Source organism: Schistocerca gregaria, chromosome 1 (assembly GCF_023897955.1).
Source record: "Schistocerca gregaria isolate iqSchGreg1 chromosome 1, iqSchGreg1.2, whole genome shotgun sequence".
NCBI classification, from domain to species: domain Eukaryota; kingdom Metazoa; phylum Arthropoda; class Insecta; order Orthoptera; family Acrididae; genus Schistocerca; species Schistocerca gregaria.
In genome coordinates this window covers 991,104,142-991,117,251 of record NC_064920.1, presented here as the reverse complement: position 1 = coordinate 991,117,251, position 13,110 = coordinate 991,104,142, and the positions used below count along the sequence as shown (strand labels likewise).

General features: G+C 43.0%; 1 protein-coding gene across 15 annotated transcripts in view; it reads right to left on the bottom strand.

The window, feature by feature from the left end:
* LOC126278161 (skin secretory protein xP2-like) overlaps positions 1 to 13,110 on the bottom strand; it is a 522,599-nt gene that overhangs the window by 174,366 nt on the left and 335,123 nt on the right. The window lies entirely within an intron of this gene.

Here is a 13,110-nt window from a genome sequence, read left to right as displayed (position 1 = left end):
GGAGATTATCATAAGCCATCGGGATCAGAATCTCAGTGGAGAGATTTCGGGCCAATTTCCGGTACCTCTTTCTACAGTGAATAATTTTTTTAGTGGTCTGGAAACAGCAGCAAACTGTAAATCCTCATCTTGGGAGGAGGGGGCTACAAAACATTCACAGCTTGTCGTCGACGTCGCAAACTTGTGGTGATGATGAACTTTCAGTTCTGAGAGGAACTGTGACAGTGTGCAAGTGTTTTCAGTACGCTTTTTATACCAGAGATGCTACCATTTTTATCTGTGAGGGAGGAGCATAACAAGTTTTAAAAAAAATGGTTCAAATGGTTCTGAGCACTATGGGACTTGACTTCTGAGGTCATCAGTCCCCTAGAACTTAGTACTACTTAAACCTAACTAACCTAAAGACATCACACACATCCATGCCCGAGGCAGGATTCGAACCTGCGACCGTAGCGGTCGCGCGGTTACAGACTGTAGCGCCTAGAACCGCTCGGCCACCCTGGCCGGCATAACAAGTTAACCAAGGATCACAAAAAAAGTCTGCTGCCAATTGTAGTGGTGGAGACTGTGTAGGAAGTAGCGAAAGAGCAGCAAGCAGAGCACTTTCCTGCGTAGCTGAGTGGTGTGATTTCCAAGTGCAAGTATATTGGGAAATACCAGTTTGGGTTCCGAAGAAATGGTTGAACAAGCGAGCAAGTATTGACCTTTCATCTTATCTTAGAAGGCAAACTGAAGAAAGGAAAGCGTTCGTTTAGAGCATTTGTAGGTTATGTGAAAGCTTTTAACATTGTTAACTGGAATACTCTGACATTGTTAAGATATCAGGGATATAATAAAGGGAGCCAGTGGTTATCTACAAATTGTAGGAAAAAAACTGCAGACATGAGTGTCTAAGAACACAAAAGGGAACTAGCATTTGAAAAGGGAGTGATGCAGAGTTGTAGCTTATCCCCGATGTCAGTCAATCTACACATTGAGCAAGTTTTGAAGAGAATCTAGGAGAAATTCGCAAATGGAAATAGAATTAAAGTTTAGAGAGAAAAAAATTAATACCTTGATGTTTATGCCTATGATATTGTAATTCCGTCACGGACTTGCTTGCAGTATCAGTTAAAGCTTCAACTTGATATGAAGATATTCACAGTTCTGAACTAGTCAGACACATACTGACGTGCTAATATTCTGAAGAGAGTTAACTAAATGTTCAAGAAGTGTGTGAAACAAATGGTCAAAAATTTATCCATTCACTGTGACTAAAATTTATTGTGCTTTCCCCTCTTGCTAAATCATTTGTTCATTATCAAAAATGGTTCAAATGGCTCTGGCACTATGGGACTTCACTTCTGAGGTCATCAGTCCCCTAGAACTTAAACTACTTAAACCTAAGTAGATCACACACATCCATGCCCGAGGCAGGATTCGAACCTGCGACCGTAGCGCTCGCGCGGTTCCAGACTGTAGCTCCTAGAATCTCTCGGCCACCCCGGCCGGCTGTTCATTATCATTACCATCAGTAATTTTAGAGAATTGTTTAGGGAGTCGTGGCGTCGTGCTATCGCAGCGTTTTGGGGAGTATCCTATTAGTCATCTTCAGGCGCCGTGAGCAGGATACTCGTCAAAACGTTGCGACAGCATGGTGCCGCATTTCGGCTGAAAATTCGAGAAGATTTCATTAATGAAATTCGTTAAGGAAGGTTTCATTCCCACATAATTGTTGAAGGACCATAATATTTTCAAACGACCTATTTCACTCCGCAACGTAGTATGCGCTGATCGAAAACTAGTACAGACTATTACAGGAACAGGTTAGAGGTGCGTGGGACCATATTTCCAGTGTTCCACAGTCAGCACTCTGCCGGTAAAATATAAGATGACGCGTATGCTCCTGGAGACGTCAGATTTAACCCAAAACTCAGCGACATACAAGCTCCCCTTTTAAAGATGCAGGCCATTGTTGAGTGCGTGCTTTCTCCCGAAGACGCTAACAGCCTTTGTTAGCAAGCACTCGCTGCCTCTGAAGTCCGCTACGGCGTTGCTCAGTCCGTGGCGTTGCATTGGACCTTTAAGTGTACTCCGACAGAGCAATGCTAAAGAACAGGTCCCGACTGTCACACAAGCAGGCTTGGAATCACGAACTGACAGGGGGCCGTCACCTCTGTCCGACTGGGCGATTCAAATGGTGGTTACTGCACTGAACTGAAAAAGTGCCAGAAATATTCGTCTGTTTATGTGGTTCCTGTATCTTACAAAGCTTTGTACACTTGCGAAGTAAGTGGTATAACGATTCCGACTCATTGTTACAATTGTTACATGCAATAACTGGATCGTTAATCCGGTTAACTGCTGAAATGACTGCAAGTGTGTACAAGTTAAATATGGAATACGACTAGGTATGCGACGTGTAGACAAACTCTAAAATGGTGTGCCCAGAGAACAGACTGCAAAAGCACAACGTCGAAAAGTCTATTCCACCGGCAGTCGTACTAGATCAATGATCTCTCAAGGTTATTCAGGACAAATGCGCAAGGACACGAATTGCAACAAAGGCTACTCTCAGAGCGATTGATGTGGAAGAATCTTGGACTAATATCTATATTTTACAGATCAATGCAGGGCTATCTAAAGACAAATGTGACTACTTGAGCAAACTGAGCATTGATCGTAACACCGATATCATAGCTCTTGAAGAATCCCATCCAAATGAAGACAAGGGCATGTGGTGCCAAAAGATCACTGGCACACAAATCATCACTCTGGAGCTGAGTGGCTCAACCGTTATTTGAGTCTACAACCCACTGAACGTCCAGTGACTCACTCGAGTCGTATCATTTGTACAGCAGACGTGTATATATTTAGATGATTTCAACATCTACCACACAACCTAGGGTTAAAATACAGTGATTAAAATGGAGAGAAACTATTAGAATGGGCAAACGGAGCAAAACTCCATCTTAGTTATGACGCCAACGAAATGAAAACCTACGCTCTGCCAGATGGTACATTTATACCACTCCTGGGCTTTACTTTCCCTCCTCTGATGAAAACACACTTCCTTTGAGACATAGAAGGAAAGTCCTTAAATGCTTCCCAAGAAACCAGCACCGCCCCACAACAACCAATACAGTGTTTGAGATACTCTTAGCATTCCTTGTCGGAATGACTCAACAGGAAACATGTACGTGAAATACCAACAAACTGAAAACCTTTATACTGGTAGAACAATACTAGAACCGCTAAACGAAGCGAAAAAGCAGAAATGGGCGGACTTTACTTCCAGTGTAAATTTCACTCATTCAACCACAAAAGCATGGACATCTTTCAGGAAACTCGGCACTGCAGTTAATATCTGCAATCAGGAACCGAAGGTAATGCCATCATAACTGGCATTTAATATAAAATCAGGGTTGAGAAAATCCCTGTATGTTCAAATACCAAAGAAGAGATAAAGAACGAACTGAATGAGATTACTAGCTTCTTTTCAAAGCAGCAGGGCTGGATGGCATATTCCCTGAATTTATGAAATTTATGGGGTAACATGGAAGAACTTGGCTGAAGAGGTTCTACAATGATATATTCGCAACCGTAGAAGTACCTCAGCTGTTCAAGATTTCACATACACTAGCAATCCGGAAAGCCAGTAGACGAGCCCTGAAGTTGGCCCCCAATCACACAGCTGAGTGTGTGCCTCATACCATTAGAACGACGCATCCTTAACAGAATTCAATGAATAATAAATAATCTAACTCCAACATACCAGGCTGGGTTCGGAAGCCAGTGAAGCCGCTGTGAATAGGTTCTAGCCTTGACATTCTACACTGTGGTTGGATTCCGGAAGACACTAAATACATCGGTGGCATTCGTCGATCTGTCAGCAATATATAAAAACTGTGTGGCTATACGGACTATTGCTGAAGTTAAAAAAAGCACGTTCCAAATAATAGAAACTGTCGACGCTTGCGGGCAACACGTTAACCAACTGTCACTGCAACGTATTTTGGACAAAAACAAAGTAAGTCCCTTACCAGAAAAGATGGATCTTCCAAGGATCAGTCCTAGCACCCTTGCTCTTCAGACTCTACACCACTGACATGCCAGACACTACTAGCAAGAAGTTTTGCTATGGGCGATGAGCTTGTGGTAGCCATACAAAACAGAATATTCGAGGAATGAGAAAATATATTGTCTAGAGACTTAGTCTCATCATACATTGCAAAGCACAAAGACTCCGATCAAATGCAGCCTATACAGAAATCTGCACACCTAAACAACAGGATTTCAGATCAGCAGCTCAATGTTAACTTCTGTCAACAGAGGATTAGACACAATTTCCAGCCTAAATACTTTCTTGTCACATTGGATCGATCTTCGACGTAGGAAAGGCACCTGGAAAATATTAGCCGAAAGCTAAAGACCTGAAATGACATCGCAAAGAAACTGGCTGGCACAGCCTTGGGCACTAAAGCGTCATCCACTCTAAGGAGTGCAACTTTGACTCTAGTATACCCAACTAAAATTGTGCCCCAGTATGGCAACATAATGCTCGTACACGGACATCCATTGAACTAATCAATGAGAATTGTTACGGGTACACTAAAATCCACACCGATCCCGTGGCTGCAAACCATCAACAACATTCCACCACGTGACTTTAGACGCCAAGAAGCAACAGATCGAGAATGGAGGCAGTTGCGTCGCCCCGAGTATCCTCAAGACTTTCCAACTCCTTCAGTCGTAAATGACCCTCCTCCAGCAAGCACTCTACTGTGGCAGAATGGAAGAAAGAACAAAAAGTCTGACGTTAAAGAAGAGTGGCGAAAGAAATGGAATGCTGCAACAATAAAACATCGGTATCTATCGACAAACCTACCAGGATATGACGTTACGAGTAGACATGGCTGATCAAGATAAGAGCCGGCCACACGAGTGCAATGCTATGATTGCACAAGTGGATTCTCCAAATCTCTCCAGTCTGTGATTGAGGGGCCCGAGAATAAACCGTTCAGCGTATTGTCCGCGATTGCCTTCTGAGAAAGTTTGCAGGACCTTCCAGTTACTTTATTATTGTTGCTCCTTCTACTATGAATTCACTAGATGTTGAACTTTAATTAACAACCCTAATTTTGTGGTTTAAATGTTTTGCTTGTTACTATTATTAAATTATTAAGTTTCAGAATTAAACAGGTCCGCGTGTGGGGACCAAGACCACGTGCGGAGACTAGGCTGGTGTGGAGGGCAGGAGCATGTGCGCTTCACACTCTCCATTTCTATCGTCGTCATGAATCACACAATCTCGACACCACTGACAAACCGAGCTAGGTGCCGCATTTATTAATGGATTTGCATACGAGAGGATGGCGGTTCAAATCATTGCCGAGTCATTGAGATTTAAGGTTTGCCATTTTTCTTCCCTTTTGTCAGAAAACGCAAAAGCGGGAATTGTTTCTTTAAAGAAAGATATAGTCGATGTTCTTCCCTTTCCATCTCCCATCTGGGCTTGTGCTAAAACTCTAACGATCTCGTCGTCGATGGAACTTAGAAATCTAACTTTCCTTCCTCTTTTTTTCTGCACAAGCACTCACTACAGTTAGGCAACAACATAGATACATAACTGATACATTACCGACGTCTGGAAGGAAGCCAATAGTAAACCAACTTTACTTGACTGTTGAAAACTGAACAGTGTGGAATGTCCCGTTCTTTCGCCACACGTAGTAGTACGAAAAGGGATACAGGCCGTCAGATAGGTGATAATATGATGTGCTTTAAATGCAAAAAAATTTGCCTATTACCTACTACAATTTTCGTCCAACATCCTCTTTCGTAGGCTTTCACTTTATTCGGAAAATAATGTTGGCGACTATCAATATGGATTTCGTGAAGTAAGATCTACTGCTTATCAGATCTACACGAAACGGTAAATACAAAAATGTAAGGAATTTTGGATAGATACACATCACCTCTTTTTATATTTCAAAGCAGTCTATGACAATAATGACTGAAGGAGCAATATAAAGCAATGGACGAGTTAAGAGTTAGAGACTCCTAATAAATCGAACGTCATAGTGACATTAAGATACAGAAAATGTTATCAAGTACTGTAGGTAAGTGTAAGACTAGAGAGTAAAAATCACTTCAGATGCTGGCATATGGAGATGACACTGATATAACTGCGAGAACGTTAAGACTAATTGAAGAATCCCTTACAAATCTTGAAAGAGCTGCAAAAAAGGTTACCCTATAGATAAATGAAGAGAAGATGCTTGTAACTAAAAAATATTATCGTAATGAATTATTCATAGGCGCTTACAGAGTGTCTACGGAGACTGACAGTGAAAAAAAGCGCGGTGAGTCGTTGGACGAAGCGTATATCATCATTGCAACAAGGTAACAAGGTCGCGCAAACCCGTCCGATCTTCCACGTGCTGGCCGGCCGCACGCAACTGTGACCCCTGCAATGTTGGAACGTGTGGACACACTCATTCACAGAACCCAGTAAAGTAAGTTTGATGTGGGTAGTTCCACTTCCGTTGAATCAGAAGTAAACTGTTTGAACGATGTCAACAGTGATATCCGAAACCAAATATAACTCACCAACAAGTGTTACGAGGCCTCAGAAAACATCTGAAATATAATTTCCTGTTCAAGAAAACTTTAGTTGCGATGTACAAAGTTTTAGCGTGGCCAATGGTAACATATTGCTGTAACATGGATGCTAACGAATTCGATGAAAAGCAGCTTGGGATATTTGAAAGAAATTCTCGGGATAGTGACAGACGAGGGCTAGTAGAAATCCTTGGGTAACAGAAGAAATATTTAATTTAATTGATGAAAGGAGAAAAAATAAAAACGCAGTTAATGAAGCACGCGAAAGGGAATACAAACGTCTCAAAAATGAGATCGACAGGAAAGGCAAAATGGCTAAGCAGGGATGGCTAGAGGACAAATGTAAGGATGTAGAGGCTTATCTCACTAGGGGTAAGATAGATACTGCCTACAGGAAAATTAAAGAGAACTTTGGAGAAAAGAGAGCCACTTGTATGAATATCAAAAGCTCAGATGGAAACCAAGTTCTAAGCAAAGAGGGGAAAGCAGAAAGGTGGAAGGAGTATATAGAGGGTCTATACAAGGGTGATGTACTTGAGGACAATATTATAGGAATGGAAGAGGATGTAGATGAAGATGAAGATGAAATGGGAGTTATGATACTGCGTGATGAGTTTGACAGAGCACTGAAAGACCTAAATCGAAGCAAGGCCCCCGGAGTAGACACCATTCCATTGGAACTACTGACGGCCTTGGGAGAGCCAGTCCTGACAAAACTCTACCATCTGGTGAGCAAGATGTATGAAACAGGCGAAATACCCTCAGACTTCAAGAAGAATATAATAATTCCAATCCCAAAGAAAGCAGGTGTTGACAGATGTGAAAATTACCGAGCTATCAGTTTAATAAGTCATAGCTGCAAAATACTAACGCGAATTCTTTACGTAAGAATGGTAAAACTGGTAGAAGCCGAACTCGGCGAAGATCAGTTTGGATTCCGCAGAAATGTTGGAACACGTGAGGCAATACTGACCCTACGACTTACCTTAGAAAATAGATTAAGGAAAGGCAAACCTACATTACTAGCATTTGTGGACTTAGAGAAAGCTTTTGACAATGTTGACTGGAATACTCTCTTTCAAATTCTGAAGGTGGCAGGGGTAAAATACAGAGAGCGAAAGGCTATTTACAATTTGTACAGAAACCAGATGGCAGTTACAAGAGTCGAGGGGCACGAAGGGGGAGCAGTGGTTGGGAAGGGAGTGAGACAGGGTTGTAGCCTATCCACGATGTTATTCAGACTGCATATTGAGCAAGCAGTGAAGGAAACAAAAGGAAAATGCGGAGTAGGTATTAAAATCCATGGAGAAGAAATAAAAACGTTGAGGTTCGCCGATGACATTGTAATTCTGTCAGAGACAGCAAAGGACTTGGAAAAGCAGTTGAACGGGATCGATGGTGTCTTGAAAGGAGGGTATAAGATGAAAATCAACAAAAGCAAAACGAGGATAACGGAATGTAGTCAAATTACGTCGGGTGATGCTGAGGGAATTAGATTAGGAAATGAGACACTTAAAGTAGTAAAGGAATTTTGCCATGATGATGGTCGAAATAGAGAGGATACAAAACGTAGACTGGCAATAGCAAGGAAAGCGTTTCTGAAGAAGAGAAATTTGTTAACATCGAGTATGGATTTAAGTGTCAGGAAGACATTTCTGAAAGTATTTGTAGGGAGTGTAGACATGTATGGAAGTGAAACATGGACGATAAATAGTTTGGACAAGAAGAGAATAGAAGCTTTCGAAATGAGGTGCTACAGAAGAATGTTGAAGATTAGATGGGTAGATTACATAACTAATGAGGAGGTATTGAATGGAATTGGGGAGAAGAGGAGTTTGTGGCACAACTTGAGAAGAAGTAGGGACCGGTTGGTAGGACATGTTCTGAGGCATCAAGGGATCACAAATTTAGCATCGGAGGGCAGCGTGGAGGGTAAAAATCGTAGAGGGAGACCAAGTGATGAATACACTAAACTGATTCAGAAGGATGTAGGTTGCAGTAAGTACTGGGAGATGATGAAGTTTGCACAGGATAGAGTAGCATGGAGACCTGCATCAAACCAGTGTCAGCACTGAAGACGACGACGACGACGACGACGACGACAAGTGAAAGAAAATGGCGACTGGGTGACCTTCCACTACGAATTATAGATTTGTATAATGAACAATTGTAAGTTGTAGGCCTATTAAGATTAAAAGGCTGAAATGGTCAGGATGTGTACTGATACCTTGTGAAAGAATGATTAAGAAGATATTCAACGCTGTGCCTGAAGGAGCCAGGACGGCTAGAACCAAAGCGAGTGTGGGAGGAAAGTGTCAGAGAGGACACAAGGAAAATTGGAATTTAGAACTGGAGGAACAGCAAGACGACCAAGGCTCACAAAGAGTTACCGTGCCTTTCATTATGATGGTGATGCTGATTCAGTAAGTCATTAATGCTTACACTGTGGGAATCAGTGCAGTTTATCTGTTGAACTTAACATAATAACACTATGGTGCTATTGGAATATGGGAGACTTTGAATAAGGGCAAGCCAGGCGAAGCATGGTATACTAAGACCTCGTCCAAATGACCCTTCCTCCTCACTGCTACGGTCGCAGGTTCGAATCATGCCTCGGGCAAGGATGTGTGTGATGTCCTTAGGTTAGTTAGGTCTAAGTAGTTCTAAGTTCTAGGGGACTGATGACCACAGATGTTAAGTCCCAATGTGCTCAGAGCCATTTGAACCATTTGTACCTCCTCACTGATGCTGACTGCCCGCGAATCTGACCAGGCTGCTAGTTCAGCCCTACTCGTTCTATTCTCATGCAAACGTTCCATTCGTTACCGAAGATTAAAAGTTGACATTGCATCCAGTAACAGCATCTCCTCTTGTGTGGCTCGTTCGCCCTGCAGCTTCCGTTAGATGGCGTCCTGTGGCGGTACACAAAGGACCGGGCCACGAGACAAAGGCAGAGCGCCGAGTTGTGCGGGATTATCCCGAGAATGGGCGCGAAAATGGCGAGCTGCTGGCATGCTCGCCGGCAATCACGGCGAGTATCGACCCAGGGCCCGTGGCCCGCATGTAGCCACCGCCACGCGTCACCCACCCTGTGTGCGCTCTTCACGTCCACACGAGGGGGTCATTCGCTGGAGCCTCTATAGGAAAACTCTTCAAACCGCCACTTACTCTAGACCCTTCTTTATTCGACAATTCAGAGATCGAGGGCATCTCAAATCAGGCACTTGTTCGAGATTGTGTCACACGTGCAGTGCAGTTATACAGTCTAAATTATGTAATTTCTGTGGAAAAGATACAGCGTATCTTGACACAGTCCGATAAGTGTTTCGCTTTTATGGTAACAGAGGTGTTCCAAAGGAAAGATGGGTATAACTGAAGTCTCTAGGCCAGAGGCCTGAGCACAATTATCCCATTGCTTCACGAGCCCCAGGATTCCCAGAATTCCTGTGGCTGTGACAGGAGCCAGTCCTCCTACTCCGTAAGTTCGCCGTCCGAGTTGAAGCGCATCCCTTTCAGGCCTTTTTTTTAGTGGTCGAAACACCTGATGTCGCATGGTGACATGTCTGCGCCGTAGGGCACACCCTCAAGCTGCTCCCATTTAAACTTGACCTTTACGCTTTGTGTAACCTCGTAGACCAGTGGACGCGCGTCCTCATGGAGCAGAGCACTCTGTCCGTGAGCGGCCCACGACGTGTGCTTTTTATGGACTTGCGTAGCCTACCATGTGTCGCCGGCCGGGGTGGCCGTGCGGTTCTAGGCACTTCAGTCTGGAACCGCGTTACTGCTACGGTCGCAGGTTCGAATCCTGCCTCGGGCATCGATCTGTGTGATATCCTTAGGCGAGTTAGGTTTAAGTAGTTCTAAGTTCTGGGGACTGTTGACCTCGGATGTTAAGTCCCATAGTGCTCAGAGCCATTTGAACCATTTTGAACCAAGTGTGTCACAGCAAACCTCACTGTTGACCTTTTTTTTTTGGGGGGGGGGGGGGGAGGTGACGACGCATGATTCCCTTGCATGGATGTCTCACTACGTTATCCCAAAGCGGCATATGCAAACTTCAACCGGGTTGTTTGTTACAACGTTTCGTACCTTTTCATCTGAACACCAATTATAATTTTAATTCTTCACTATGAGGAGTGTATAGTTGATGCCTAAGTTATTCTAAGGCCATTTTTCAAATGACTCTTGAAAGATTATGCTCCCTCTCTTGCATTCCTTTCAGCCAACAGCAGTCTATACAATTAATGTATGACTGATACCGACTTTCATTTTTCAGACAATGCTTGAGTATGAATAATTATGCGAACGCACATATCAGAGAGAGAGAGAGAGAGAGAGAGAGAGAGAGAGAGAGGAGAGAGAGAGAGAGAGAGAGAGAGAGAGAGGAGAGAGAGAGAGAGAGAGAGAGAGGGGGGGGGGGGGGGGGGGAGGTGGAGATGAAATACCGGACAGGACCTGATCGTTAGCTACGAAGAACAAGCTCCGTTTGGAGAAGCAATTCCATCTTGTCGTTTTCAAAGAAAACCAAATAATTCTTAAATCTAGAAAACCGGACGAACATTTGATATGCCGTTCTCTCGAGCAGGTTCTAGTGTCCTAACTGATGTGCTACTCCGCACTACAATCTGCAGAGGAACCCCATTAAGATGAAGAGAGAATACGTAGAGCAATGATATTGTGTCAGAAGGAGTCTTATCCATTAGAACTGCAATATATAAAATACATAACACCGATCAGAATACTTCTGACTGGATCAGTGTGCTCTCCTGGATGGTATTAGAGTGAGGTACCAGTCACCTCTCGAGGACTGCAACTTTAATAGCAAATGAGAGGGAAAGCATCTGTAGGACGCCTATTATGCAAGTCAGAGCAACTTAACATGTTTAGCTATGTACTAACTACAAATGTACGATATCGTGTAAGACGAAAATAAACCGTGTACTGGTAATCGTGCACGCTGATAAATTATTCTTAGCCATAAAGTTATCTATGAATGTAGATAAATGTCGAAGATAAAAATGATAACATTGCAAGTTCTTTATACACTCTCTTCATCAAAGAATGTGATTTTGATCTACAACGTTCCGAAAAATTAGCGCAACTACCGTCCGCGTGTTATATTGCGAGCAAACAGCTATCAGCTGAAGAACAGACAATGCCTACGTTATGGCTGGACTTCGATTTTGAAAGCACTAATAATTTTCGGTGTAAGTTCAGTTTGCTTATAGAGAAATGCTAACAGCCGCCATGAACTACCCCCCCAGTACGGTCATCTTGTTTTCATTACCGTCAGAAGAAACAGCACCAAGCTAATTCTACTGAAAAGTCTAACTGTAATTGCCTGTGAAACTTTTTATTAAAGCGGAAGCTTTCCGGTTGTATTTGTGAAGGACAGCCTCATGTCGTATTCTAAATTAGTCTTAAAATACCGAACGAAAAAAAAGCACTGAAGTATGTATAGTGTGCCCCTTGTGAAATAATAACTAGTATCCAATTCATATTACCGCAAAAATTTTTAGAAGCGTTTGCAGTCGTCAATAACTTTATTGCTACAACAACGAAGTCGCTTACCCGGTTAAAAATTAAGAGGTTCTGCCTTAGGGAACAATGTTTAACAAGACGGTGGTAATTCAAGTTGCAATATTCTGCAGGGAATGTAGTAGCTATCTTGAGAGACTTTTTGTGTGTCACGTCTGGAAGTCTTGTTCAAGCATTTCAACCGCCTGAGATCAAAGCAATGACGTGTAAGATCGTCGTTACTTTTCTAGTAGGAATATGAAATTAAACCATTAAAATATGAAAGAAGAGACAGTGTAGAAAGTAATTGAAAGGTCGTCAAGACATGGATCCTGCGTATCTTGCCAAGCAATAGTTAACGTCAATGATGACCGTATTGTTTGAATGCGACAGCGTCATATTATCTTCAATCTCATATCCTCGTGGGAACTTGCAACATTCTGAACGTGCGGTAAGTACACTTCCTGACCACGTAAAAACTCTGCAAGCCGAATTACGGTGTGTTGGGGACGGGACCTCGTGCAACACTGTCACTCGCCCCCACCCTCCTATTCCAGTCACAATTGCTTCTAGGGAAGGACGATTGCTCCCTGTGAGCCCAAATCTCTATTATTTTACTTACATGGTCTTTTCGCGATATATAAGTAGGAGAAAGCTATAGACTGTTTGGCTCTTCTAGGAACGTTCGCACTTCGGAATTTTAACAGTAAGCCACACCGTGTTGGAGAACGCCTCTTTGGCAGTGTTTGCCACCTGTGTTGGCTGGGCATCTCCGTGTCGCTTTCGCGTTTACTAAGGAAACCCGTAAAGAAACGCTTTACTCGTCTTTGAGTTTTTCCTTTAGCAATCCTGTCTGGTACAGACACCAGACTGAAAGGCACTATTAAGTTACTGGTCAAAGGAAGCTTGTATGCTACCTCCTTTCTGAATGGCCAACATCTCCTGAGAATTCTTCCGATTAATCTGCCTACTCGGTTCGGAAAATCACAA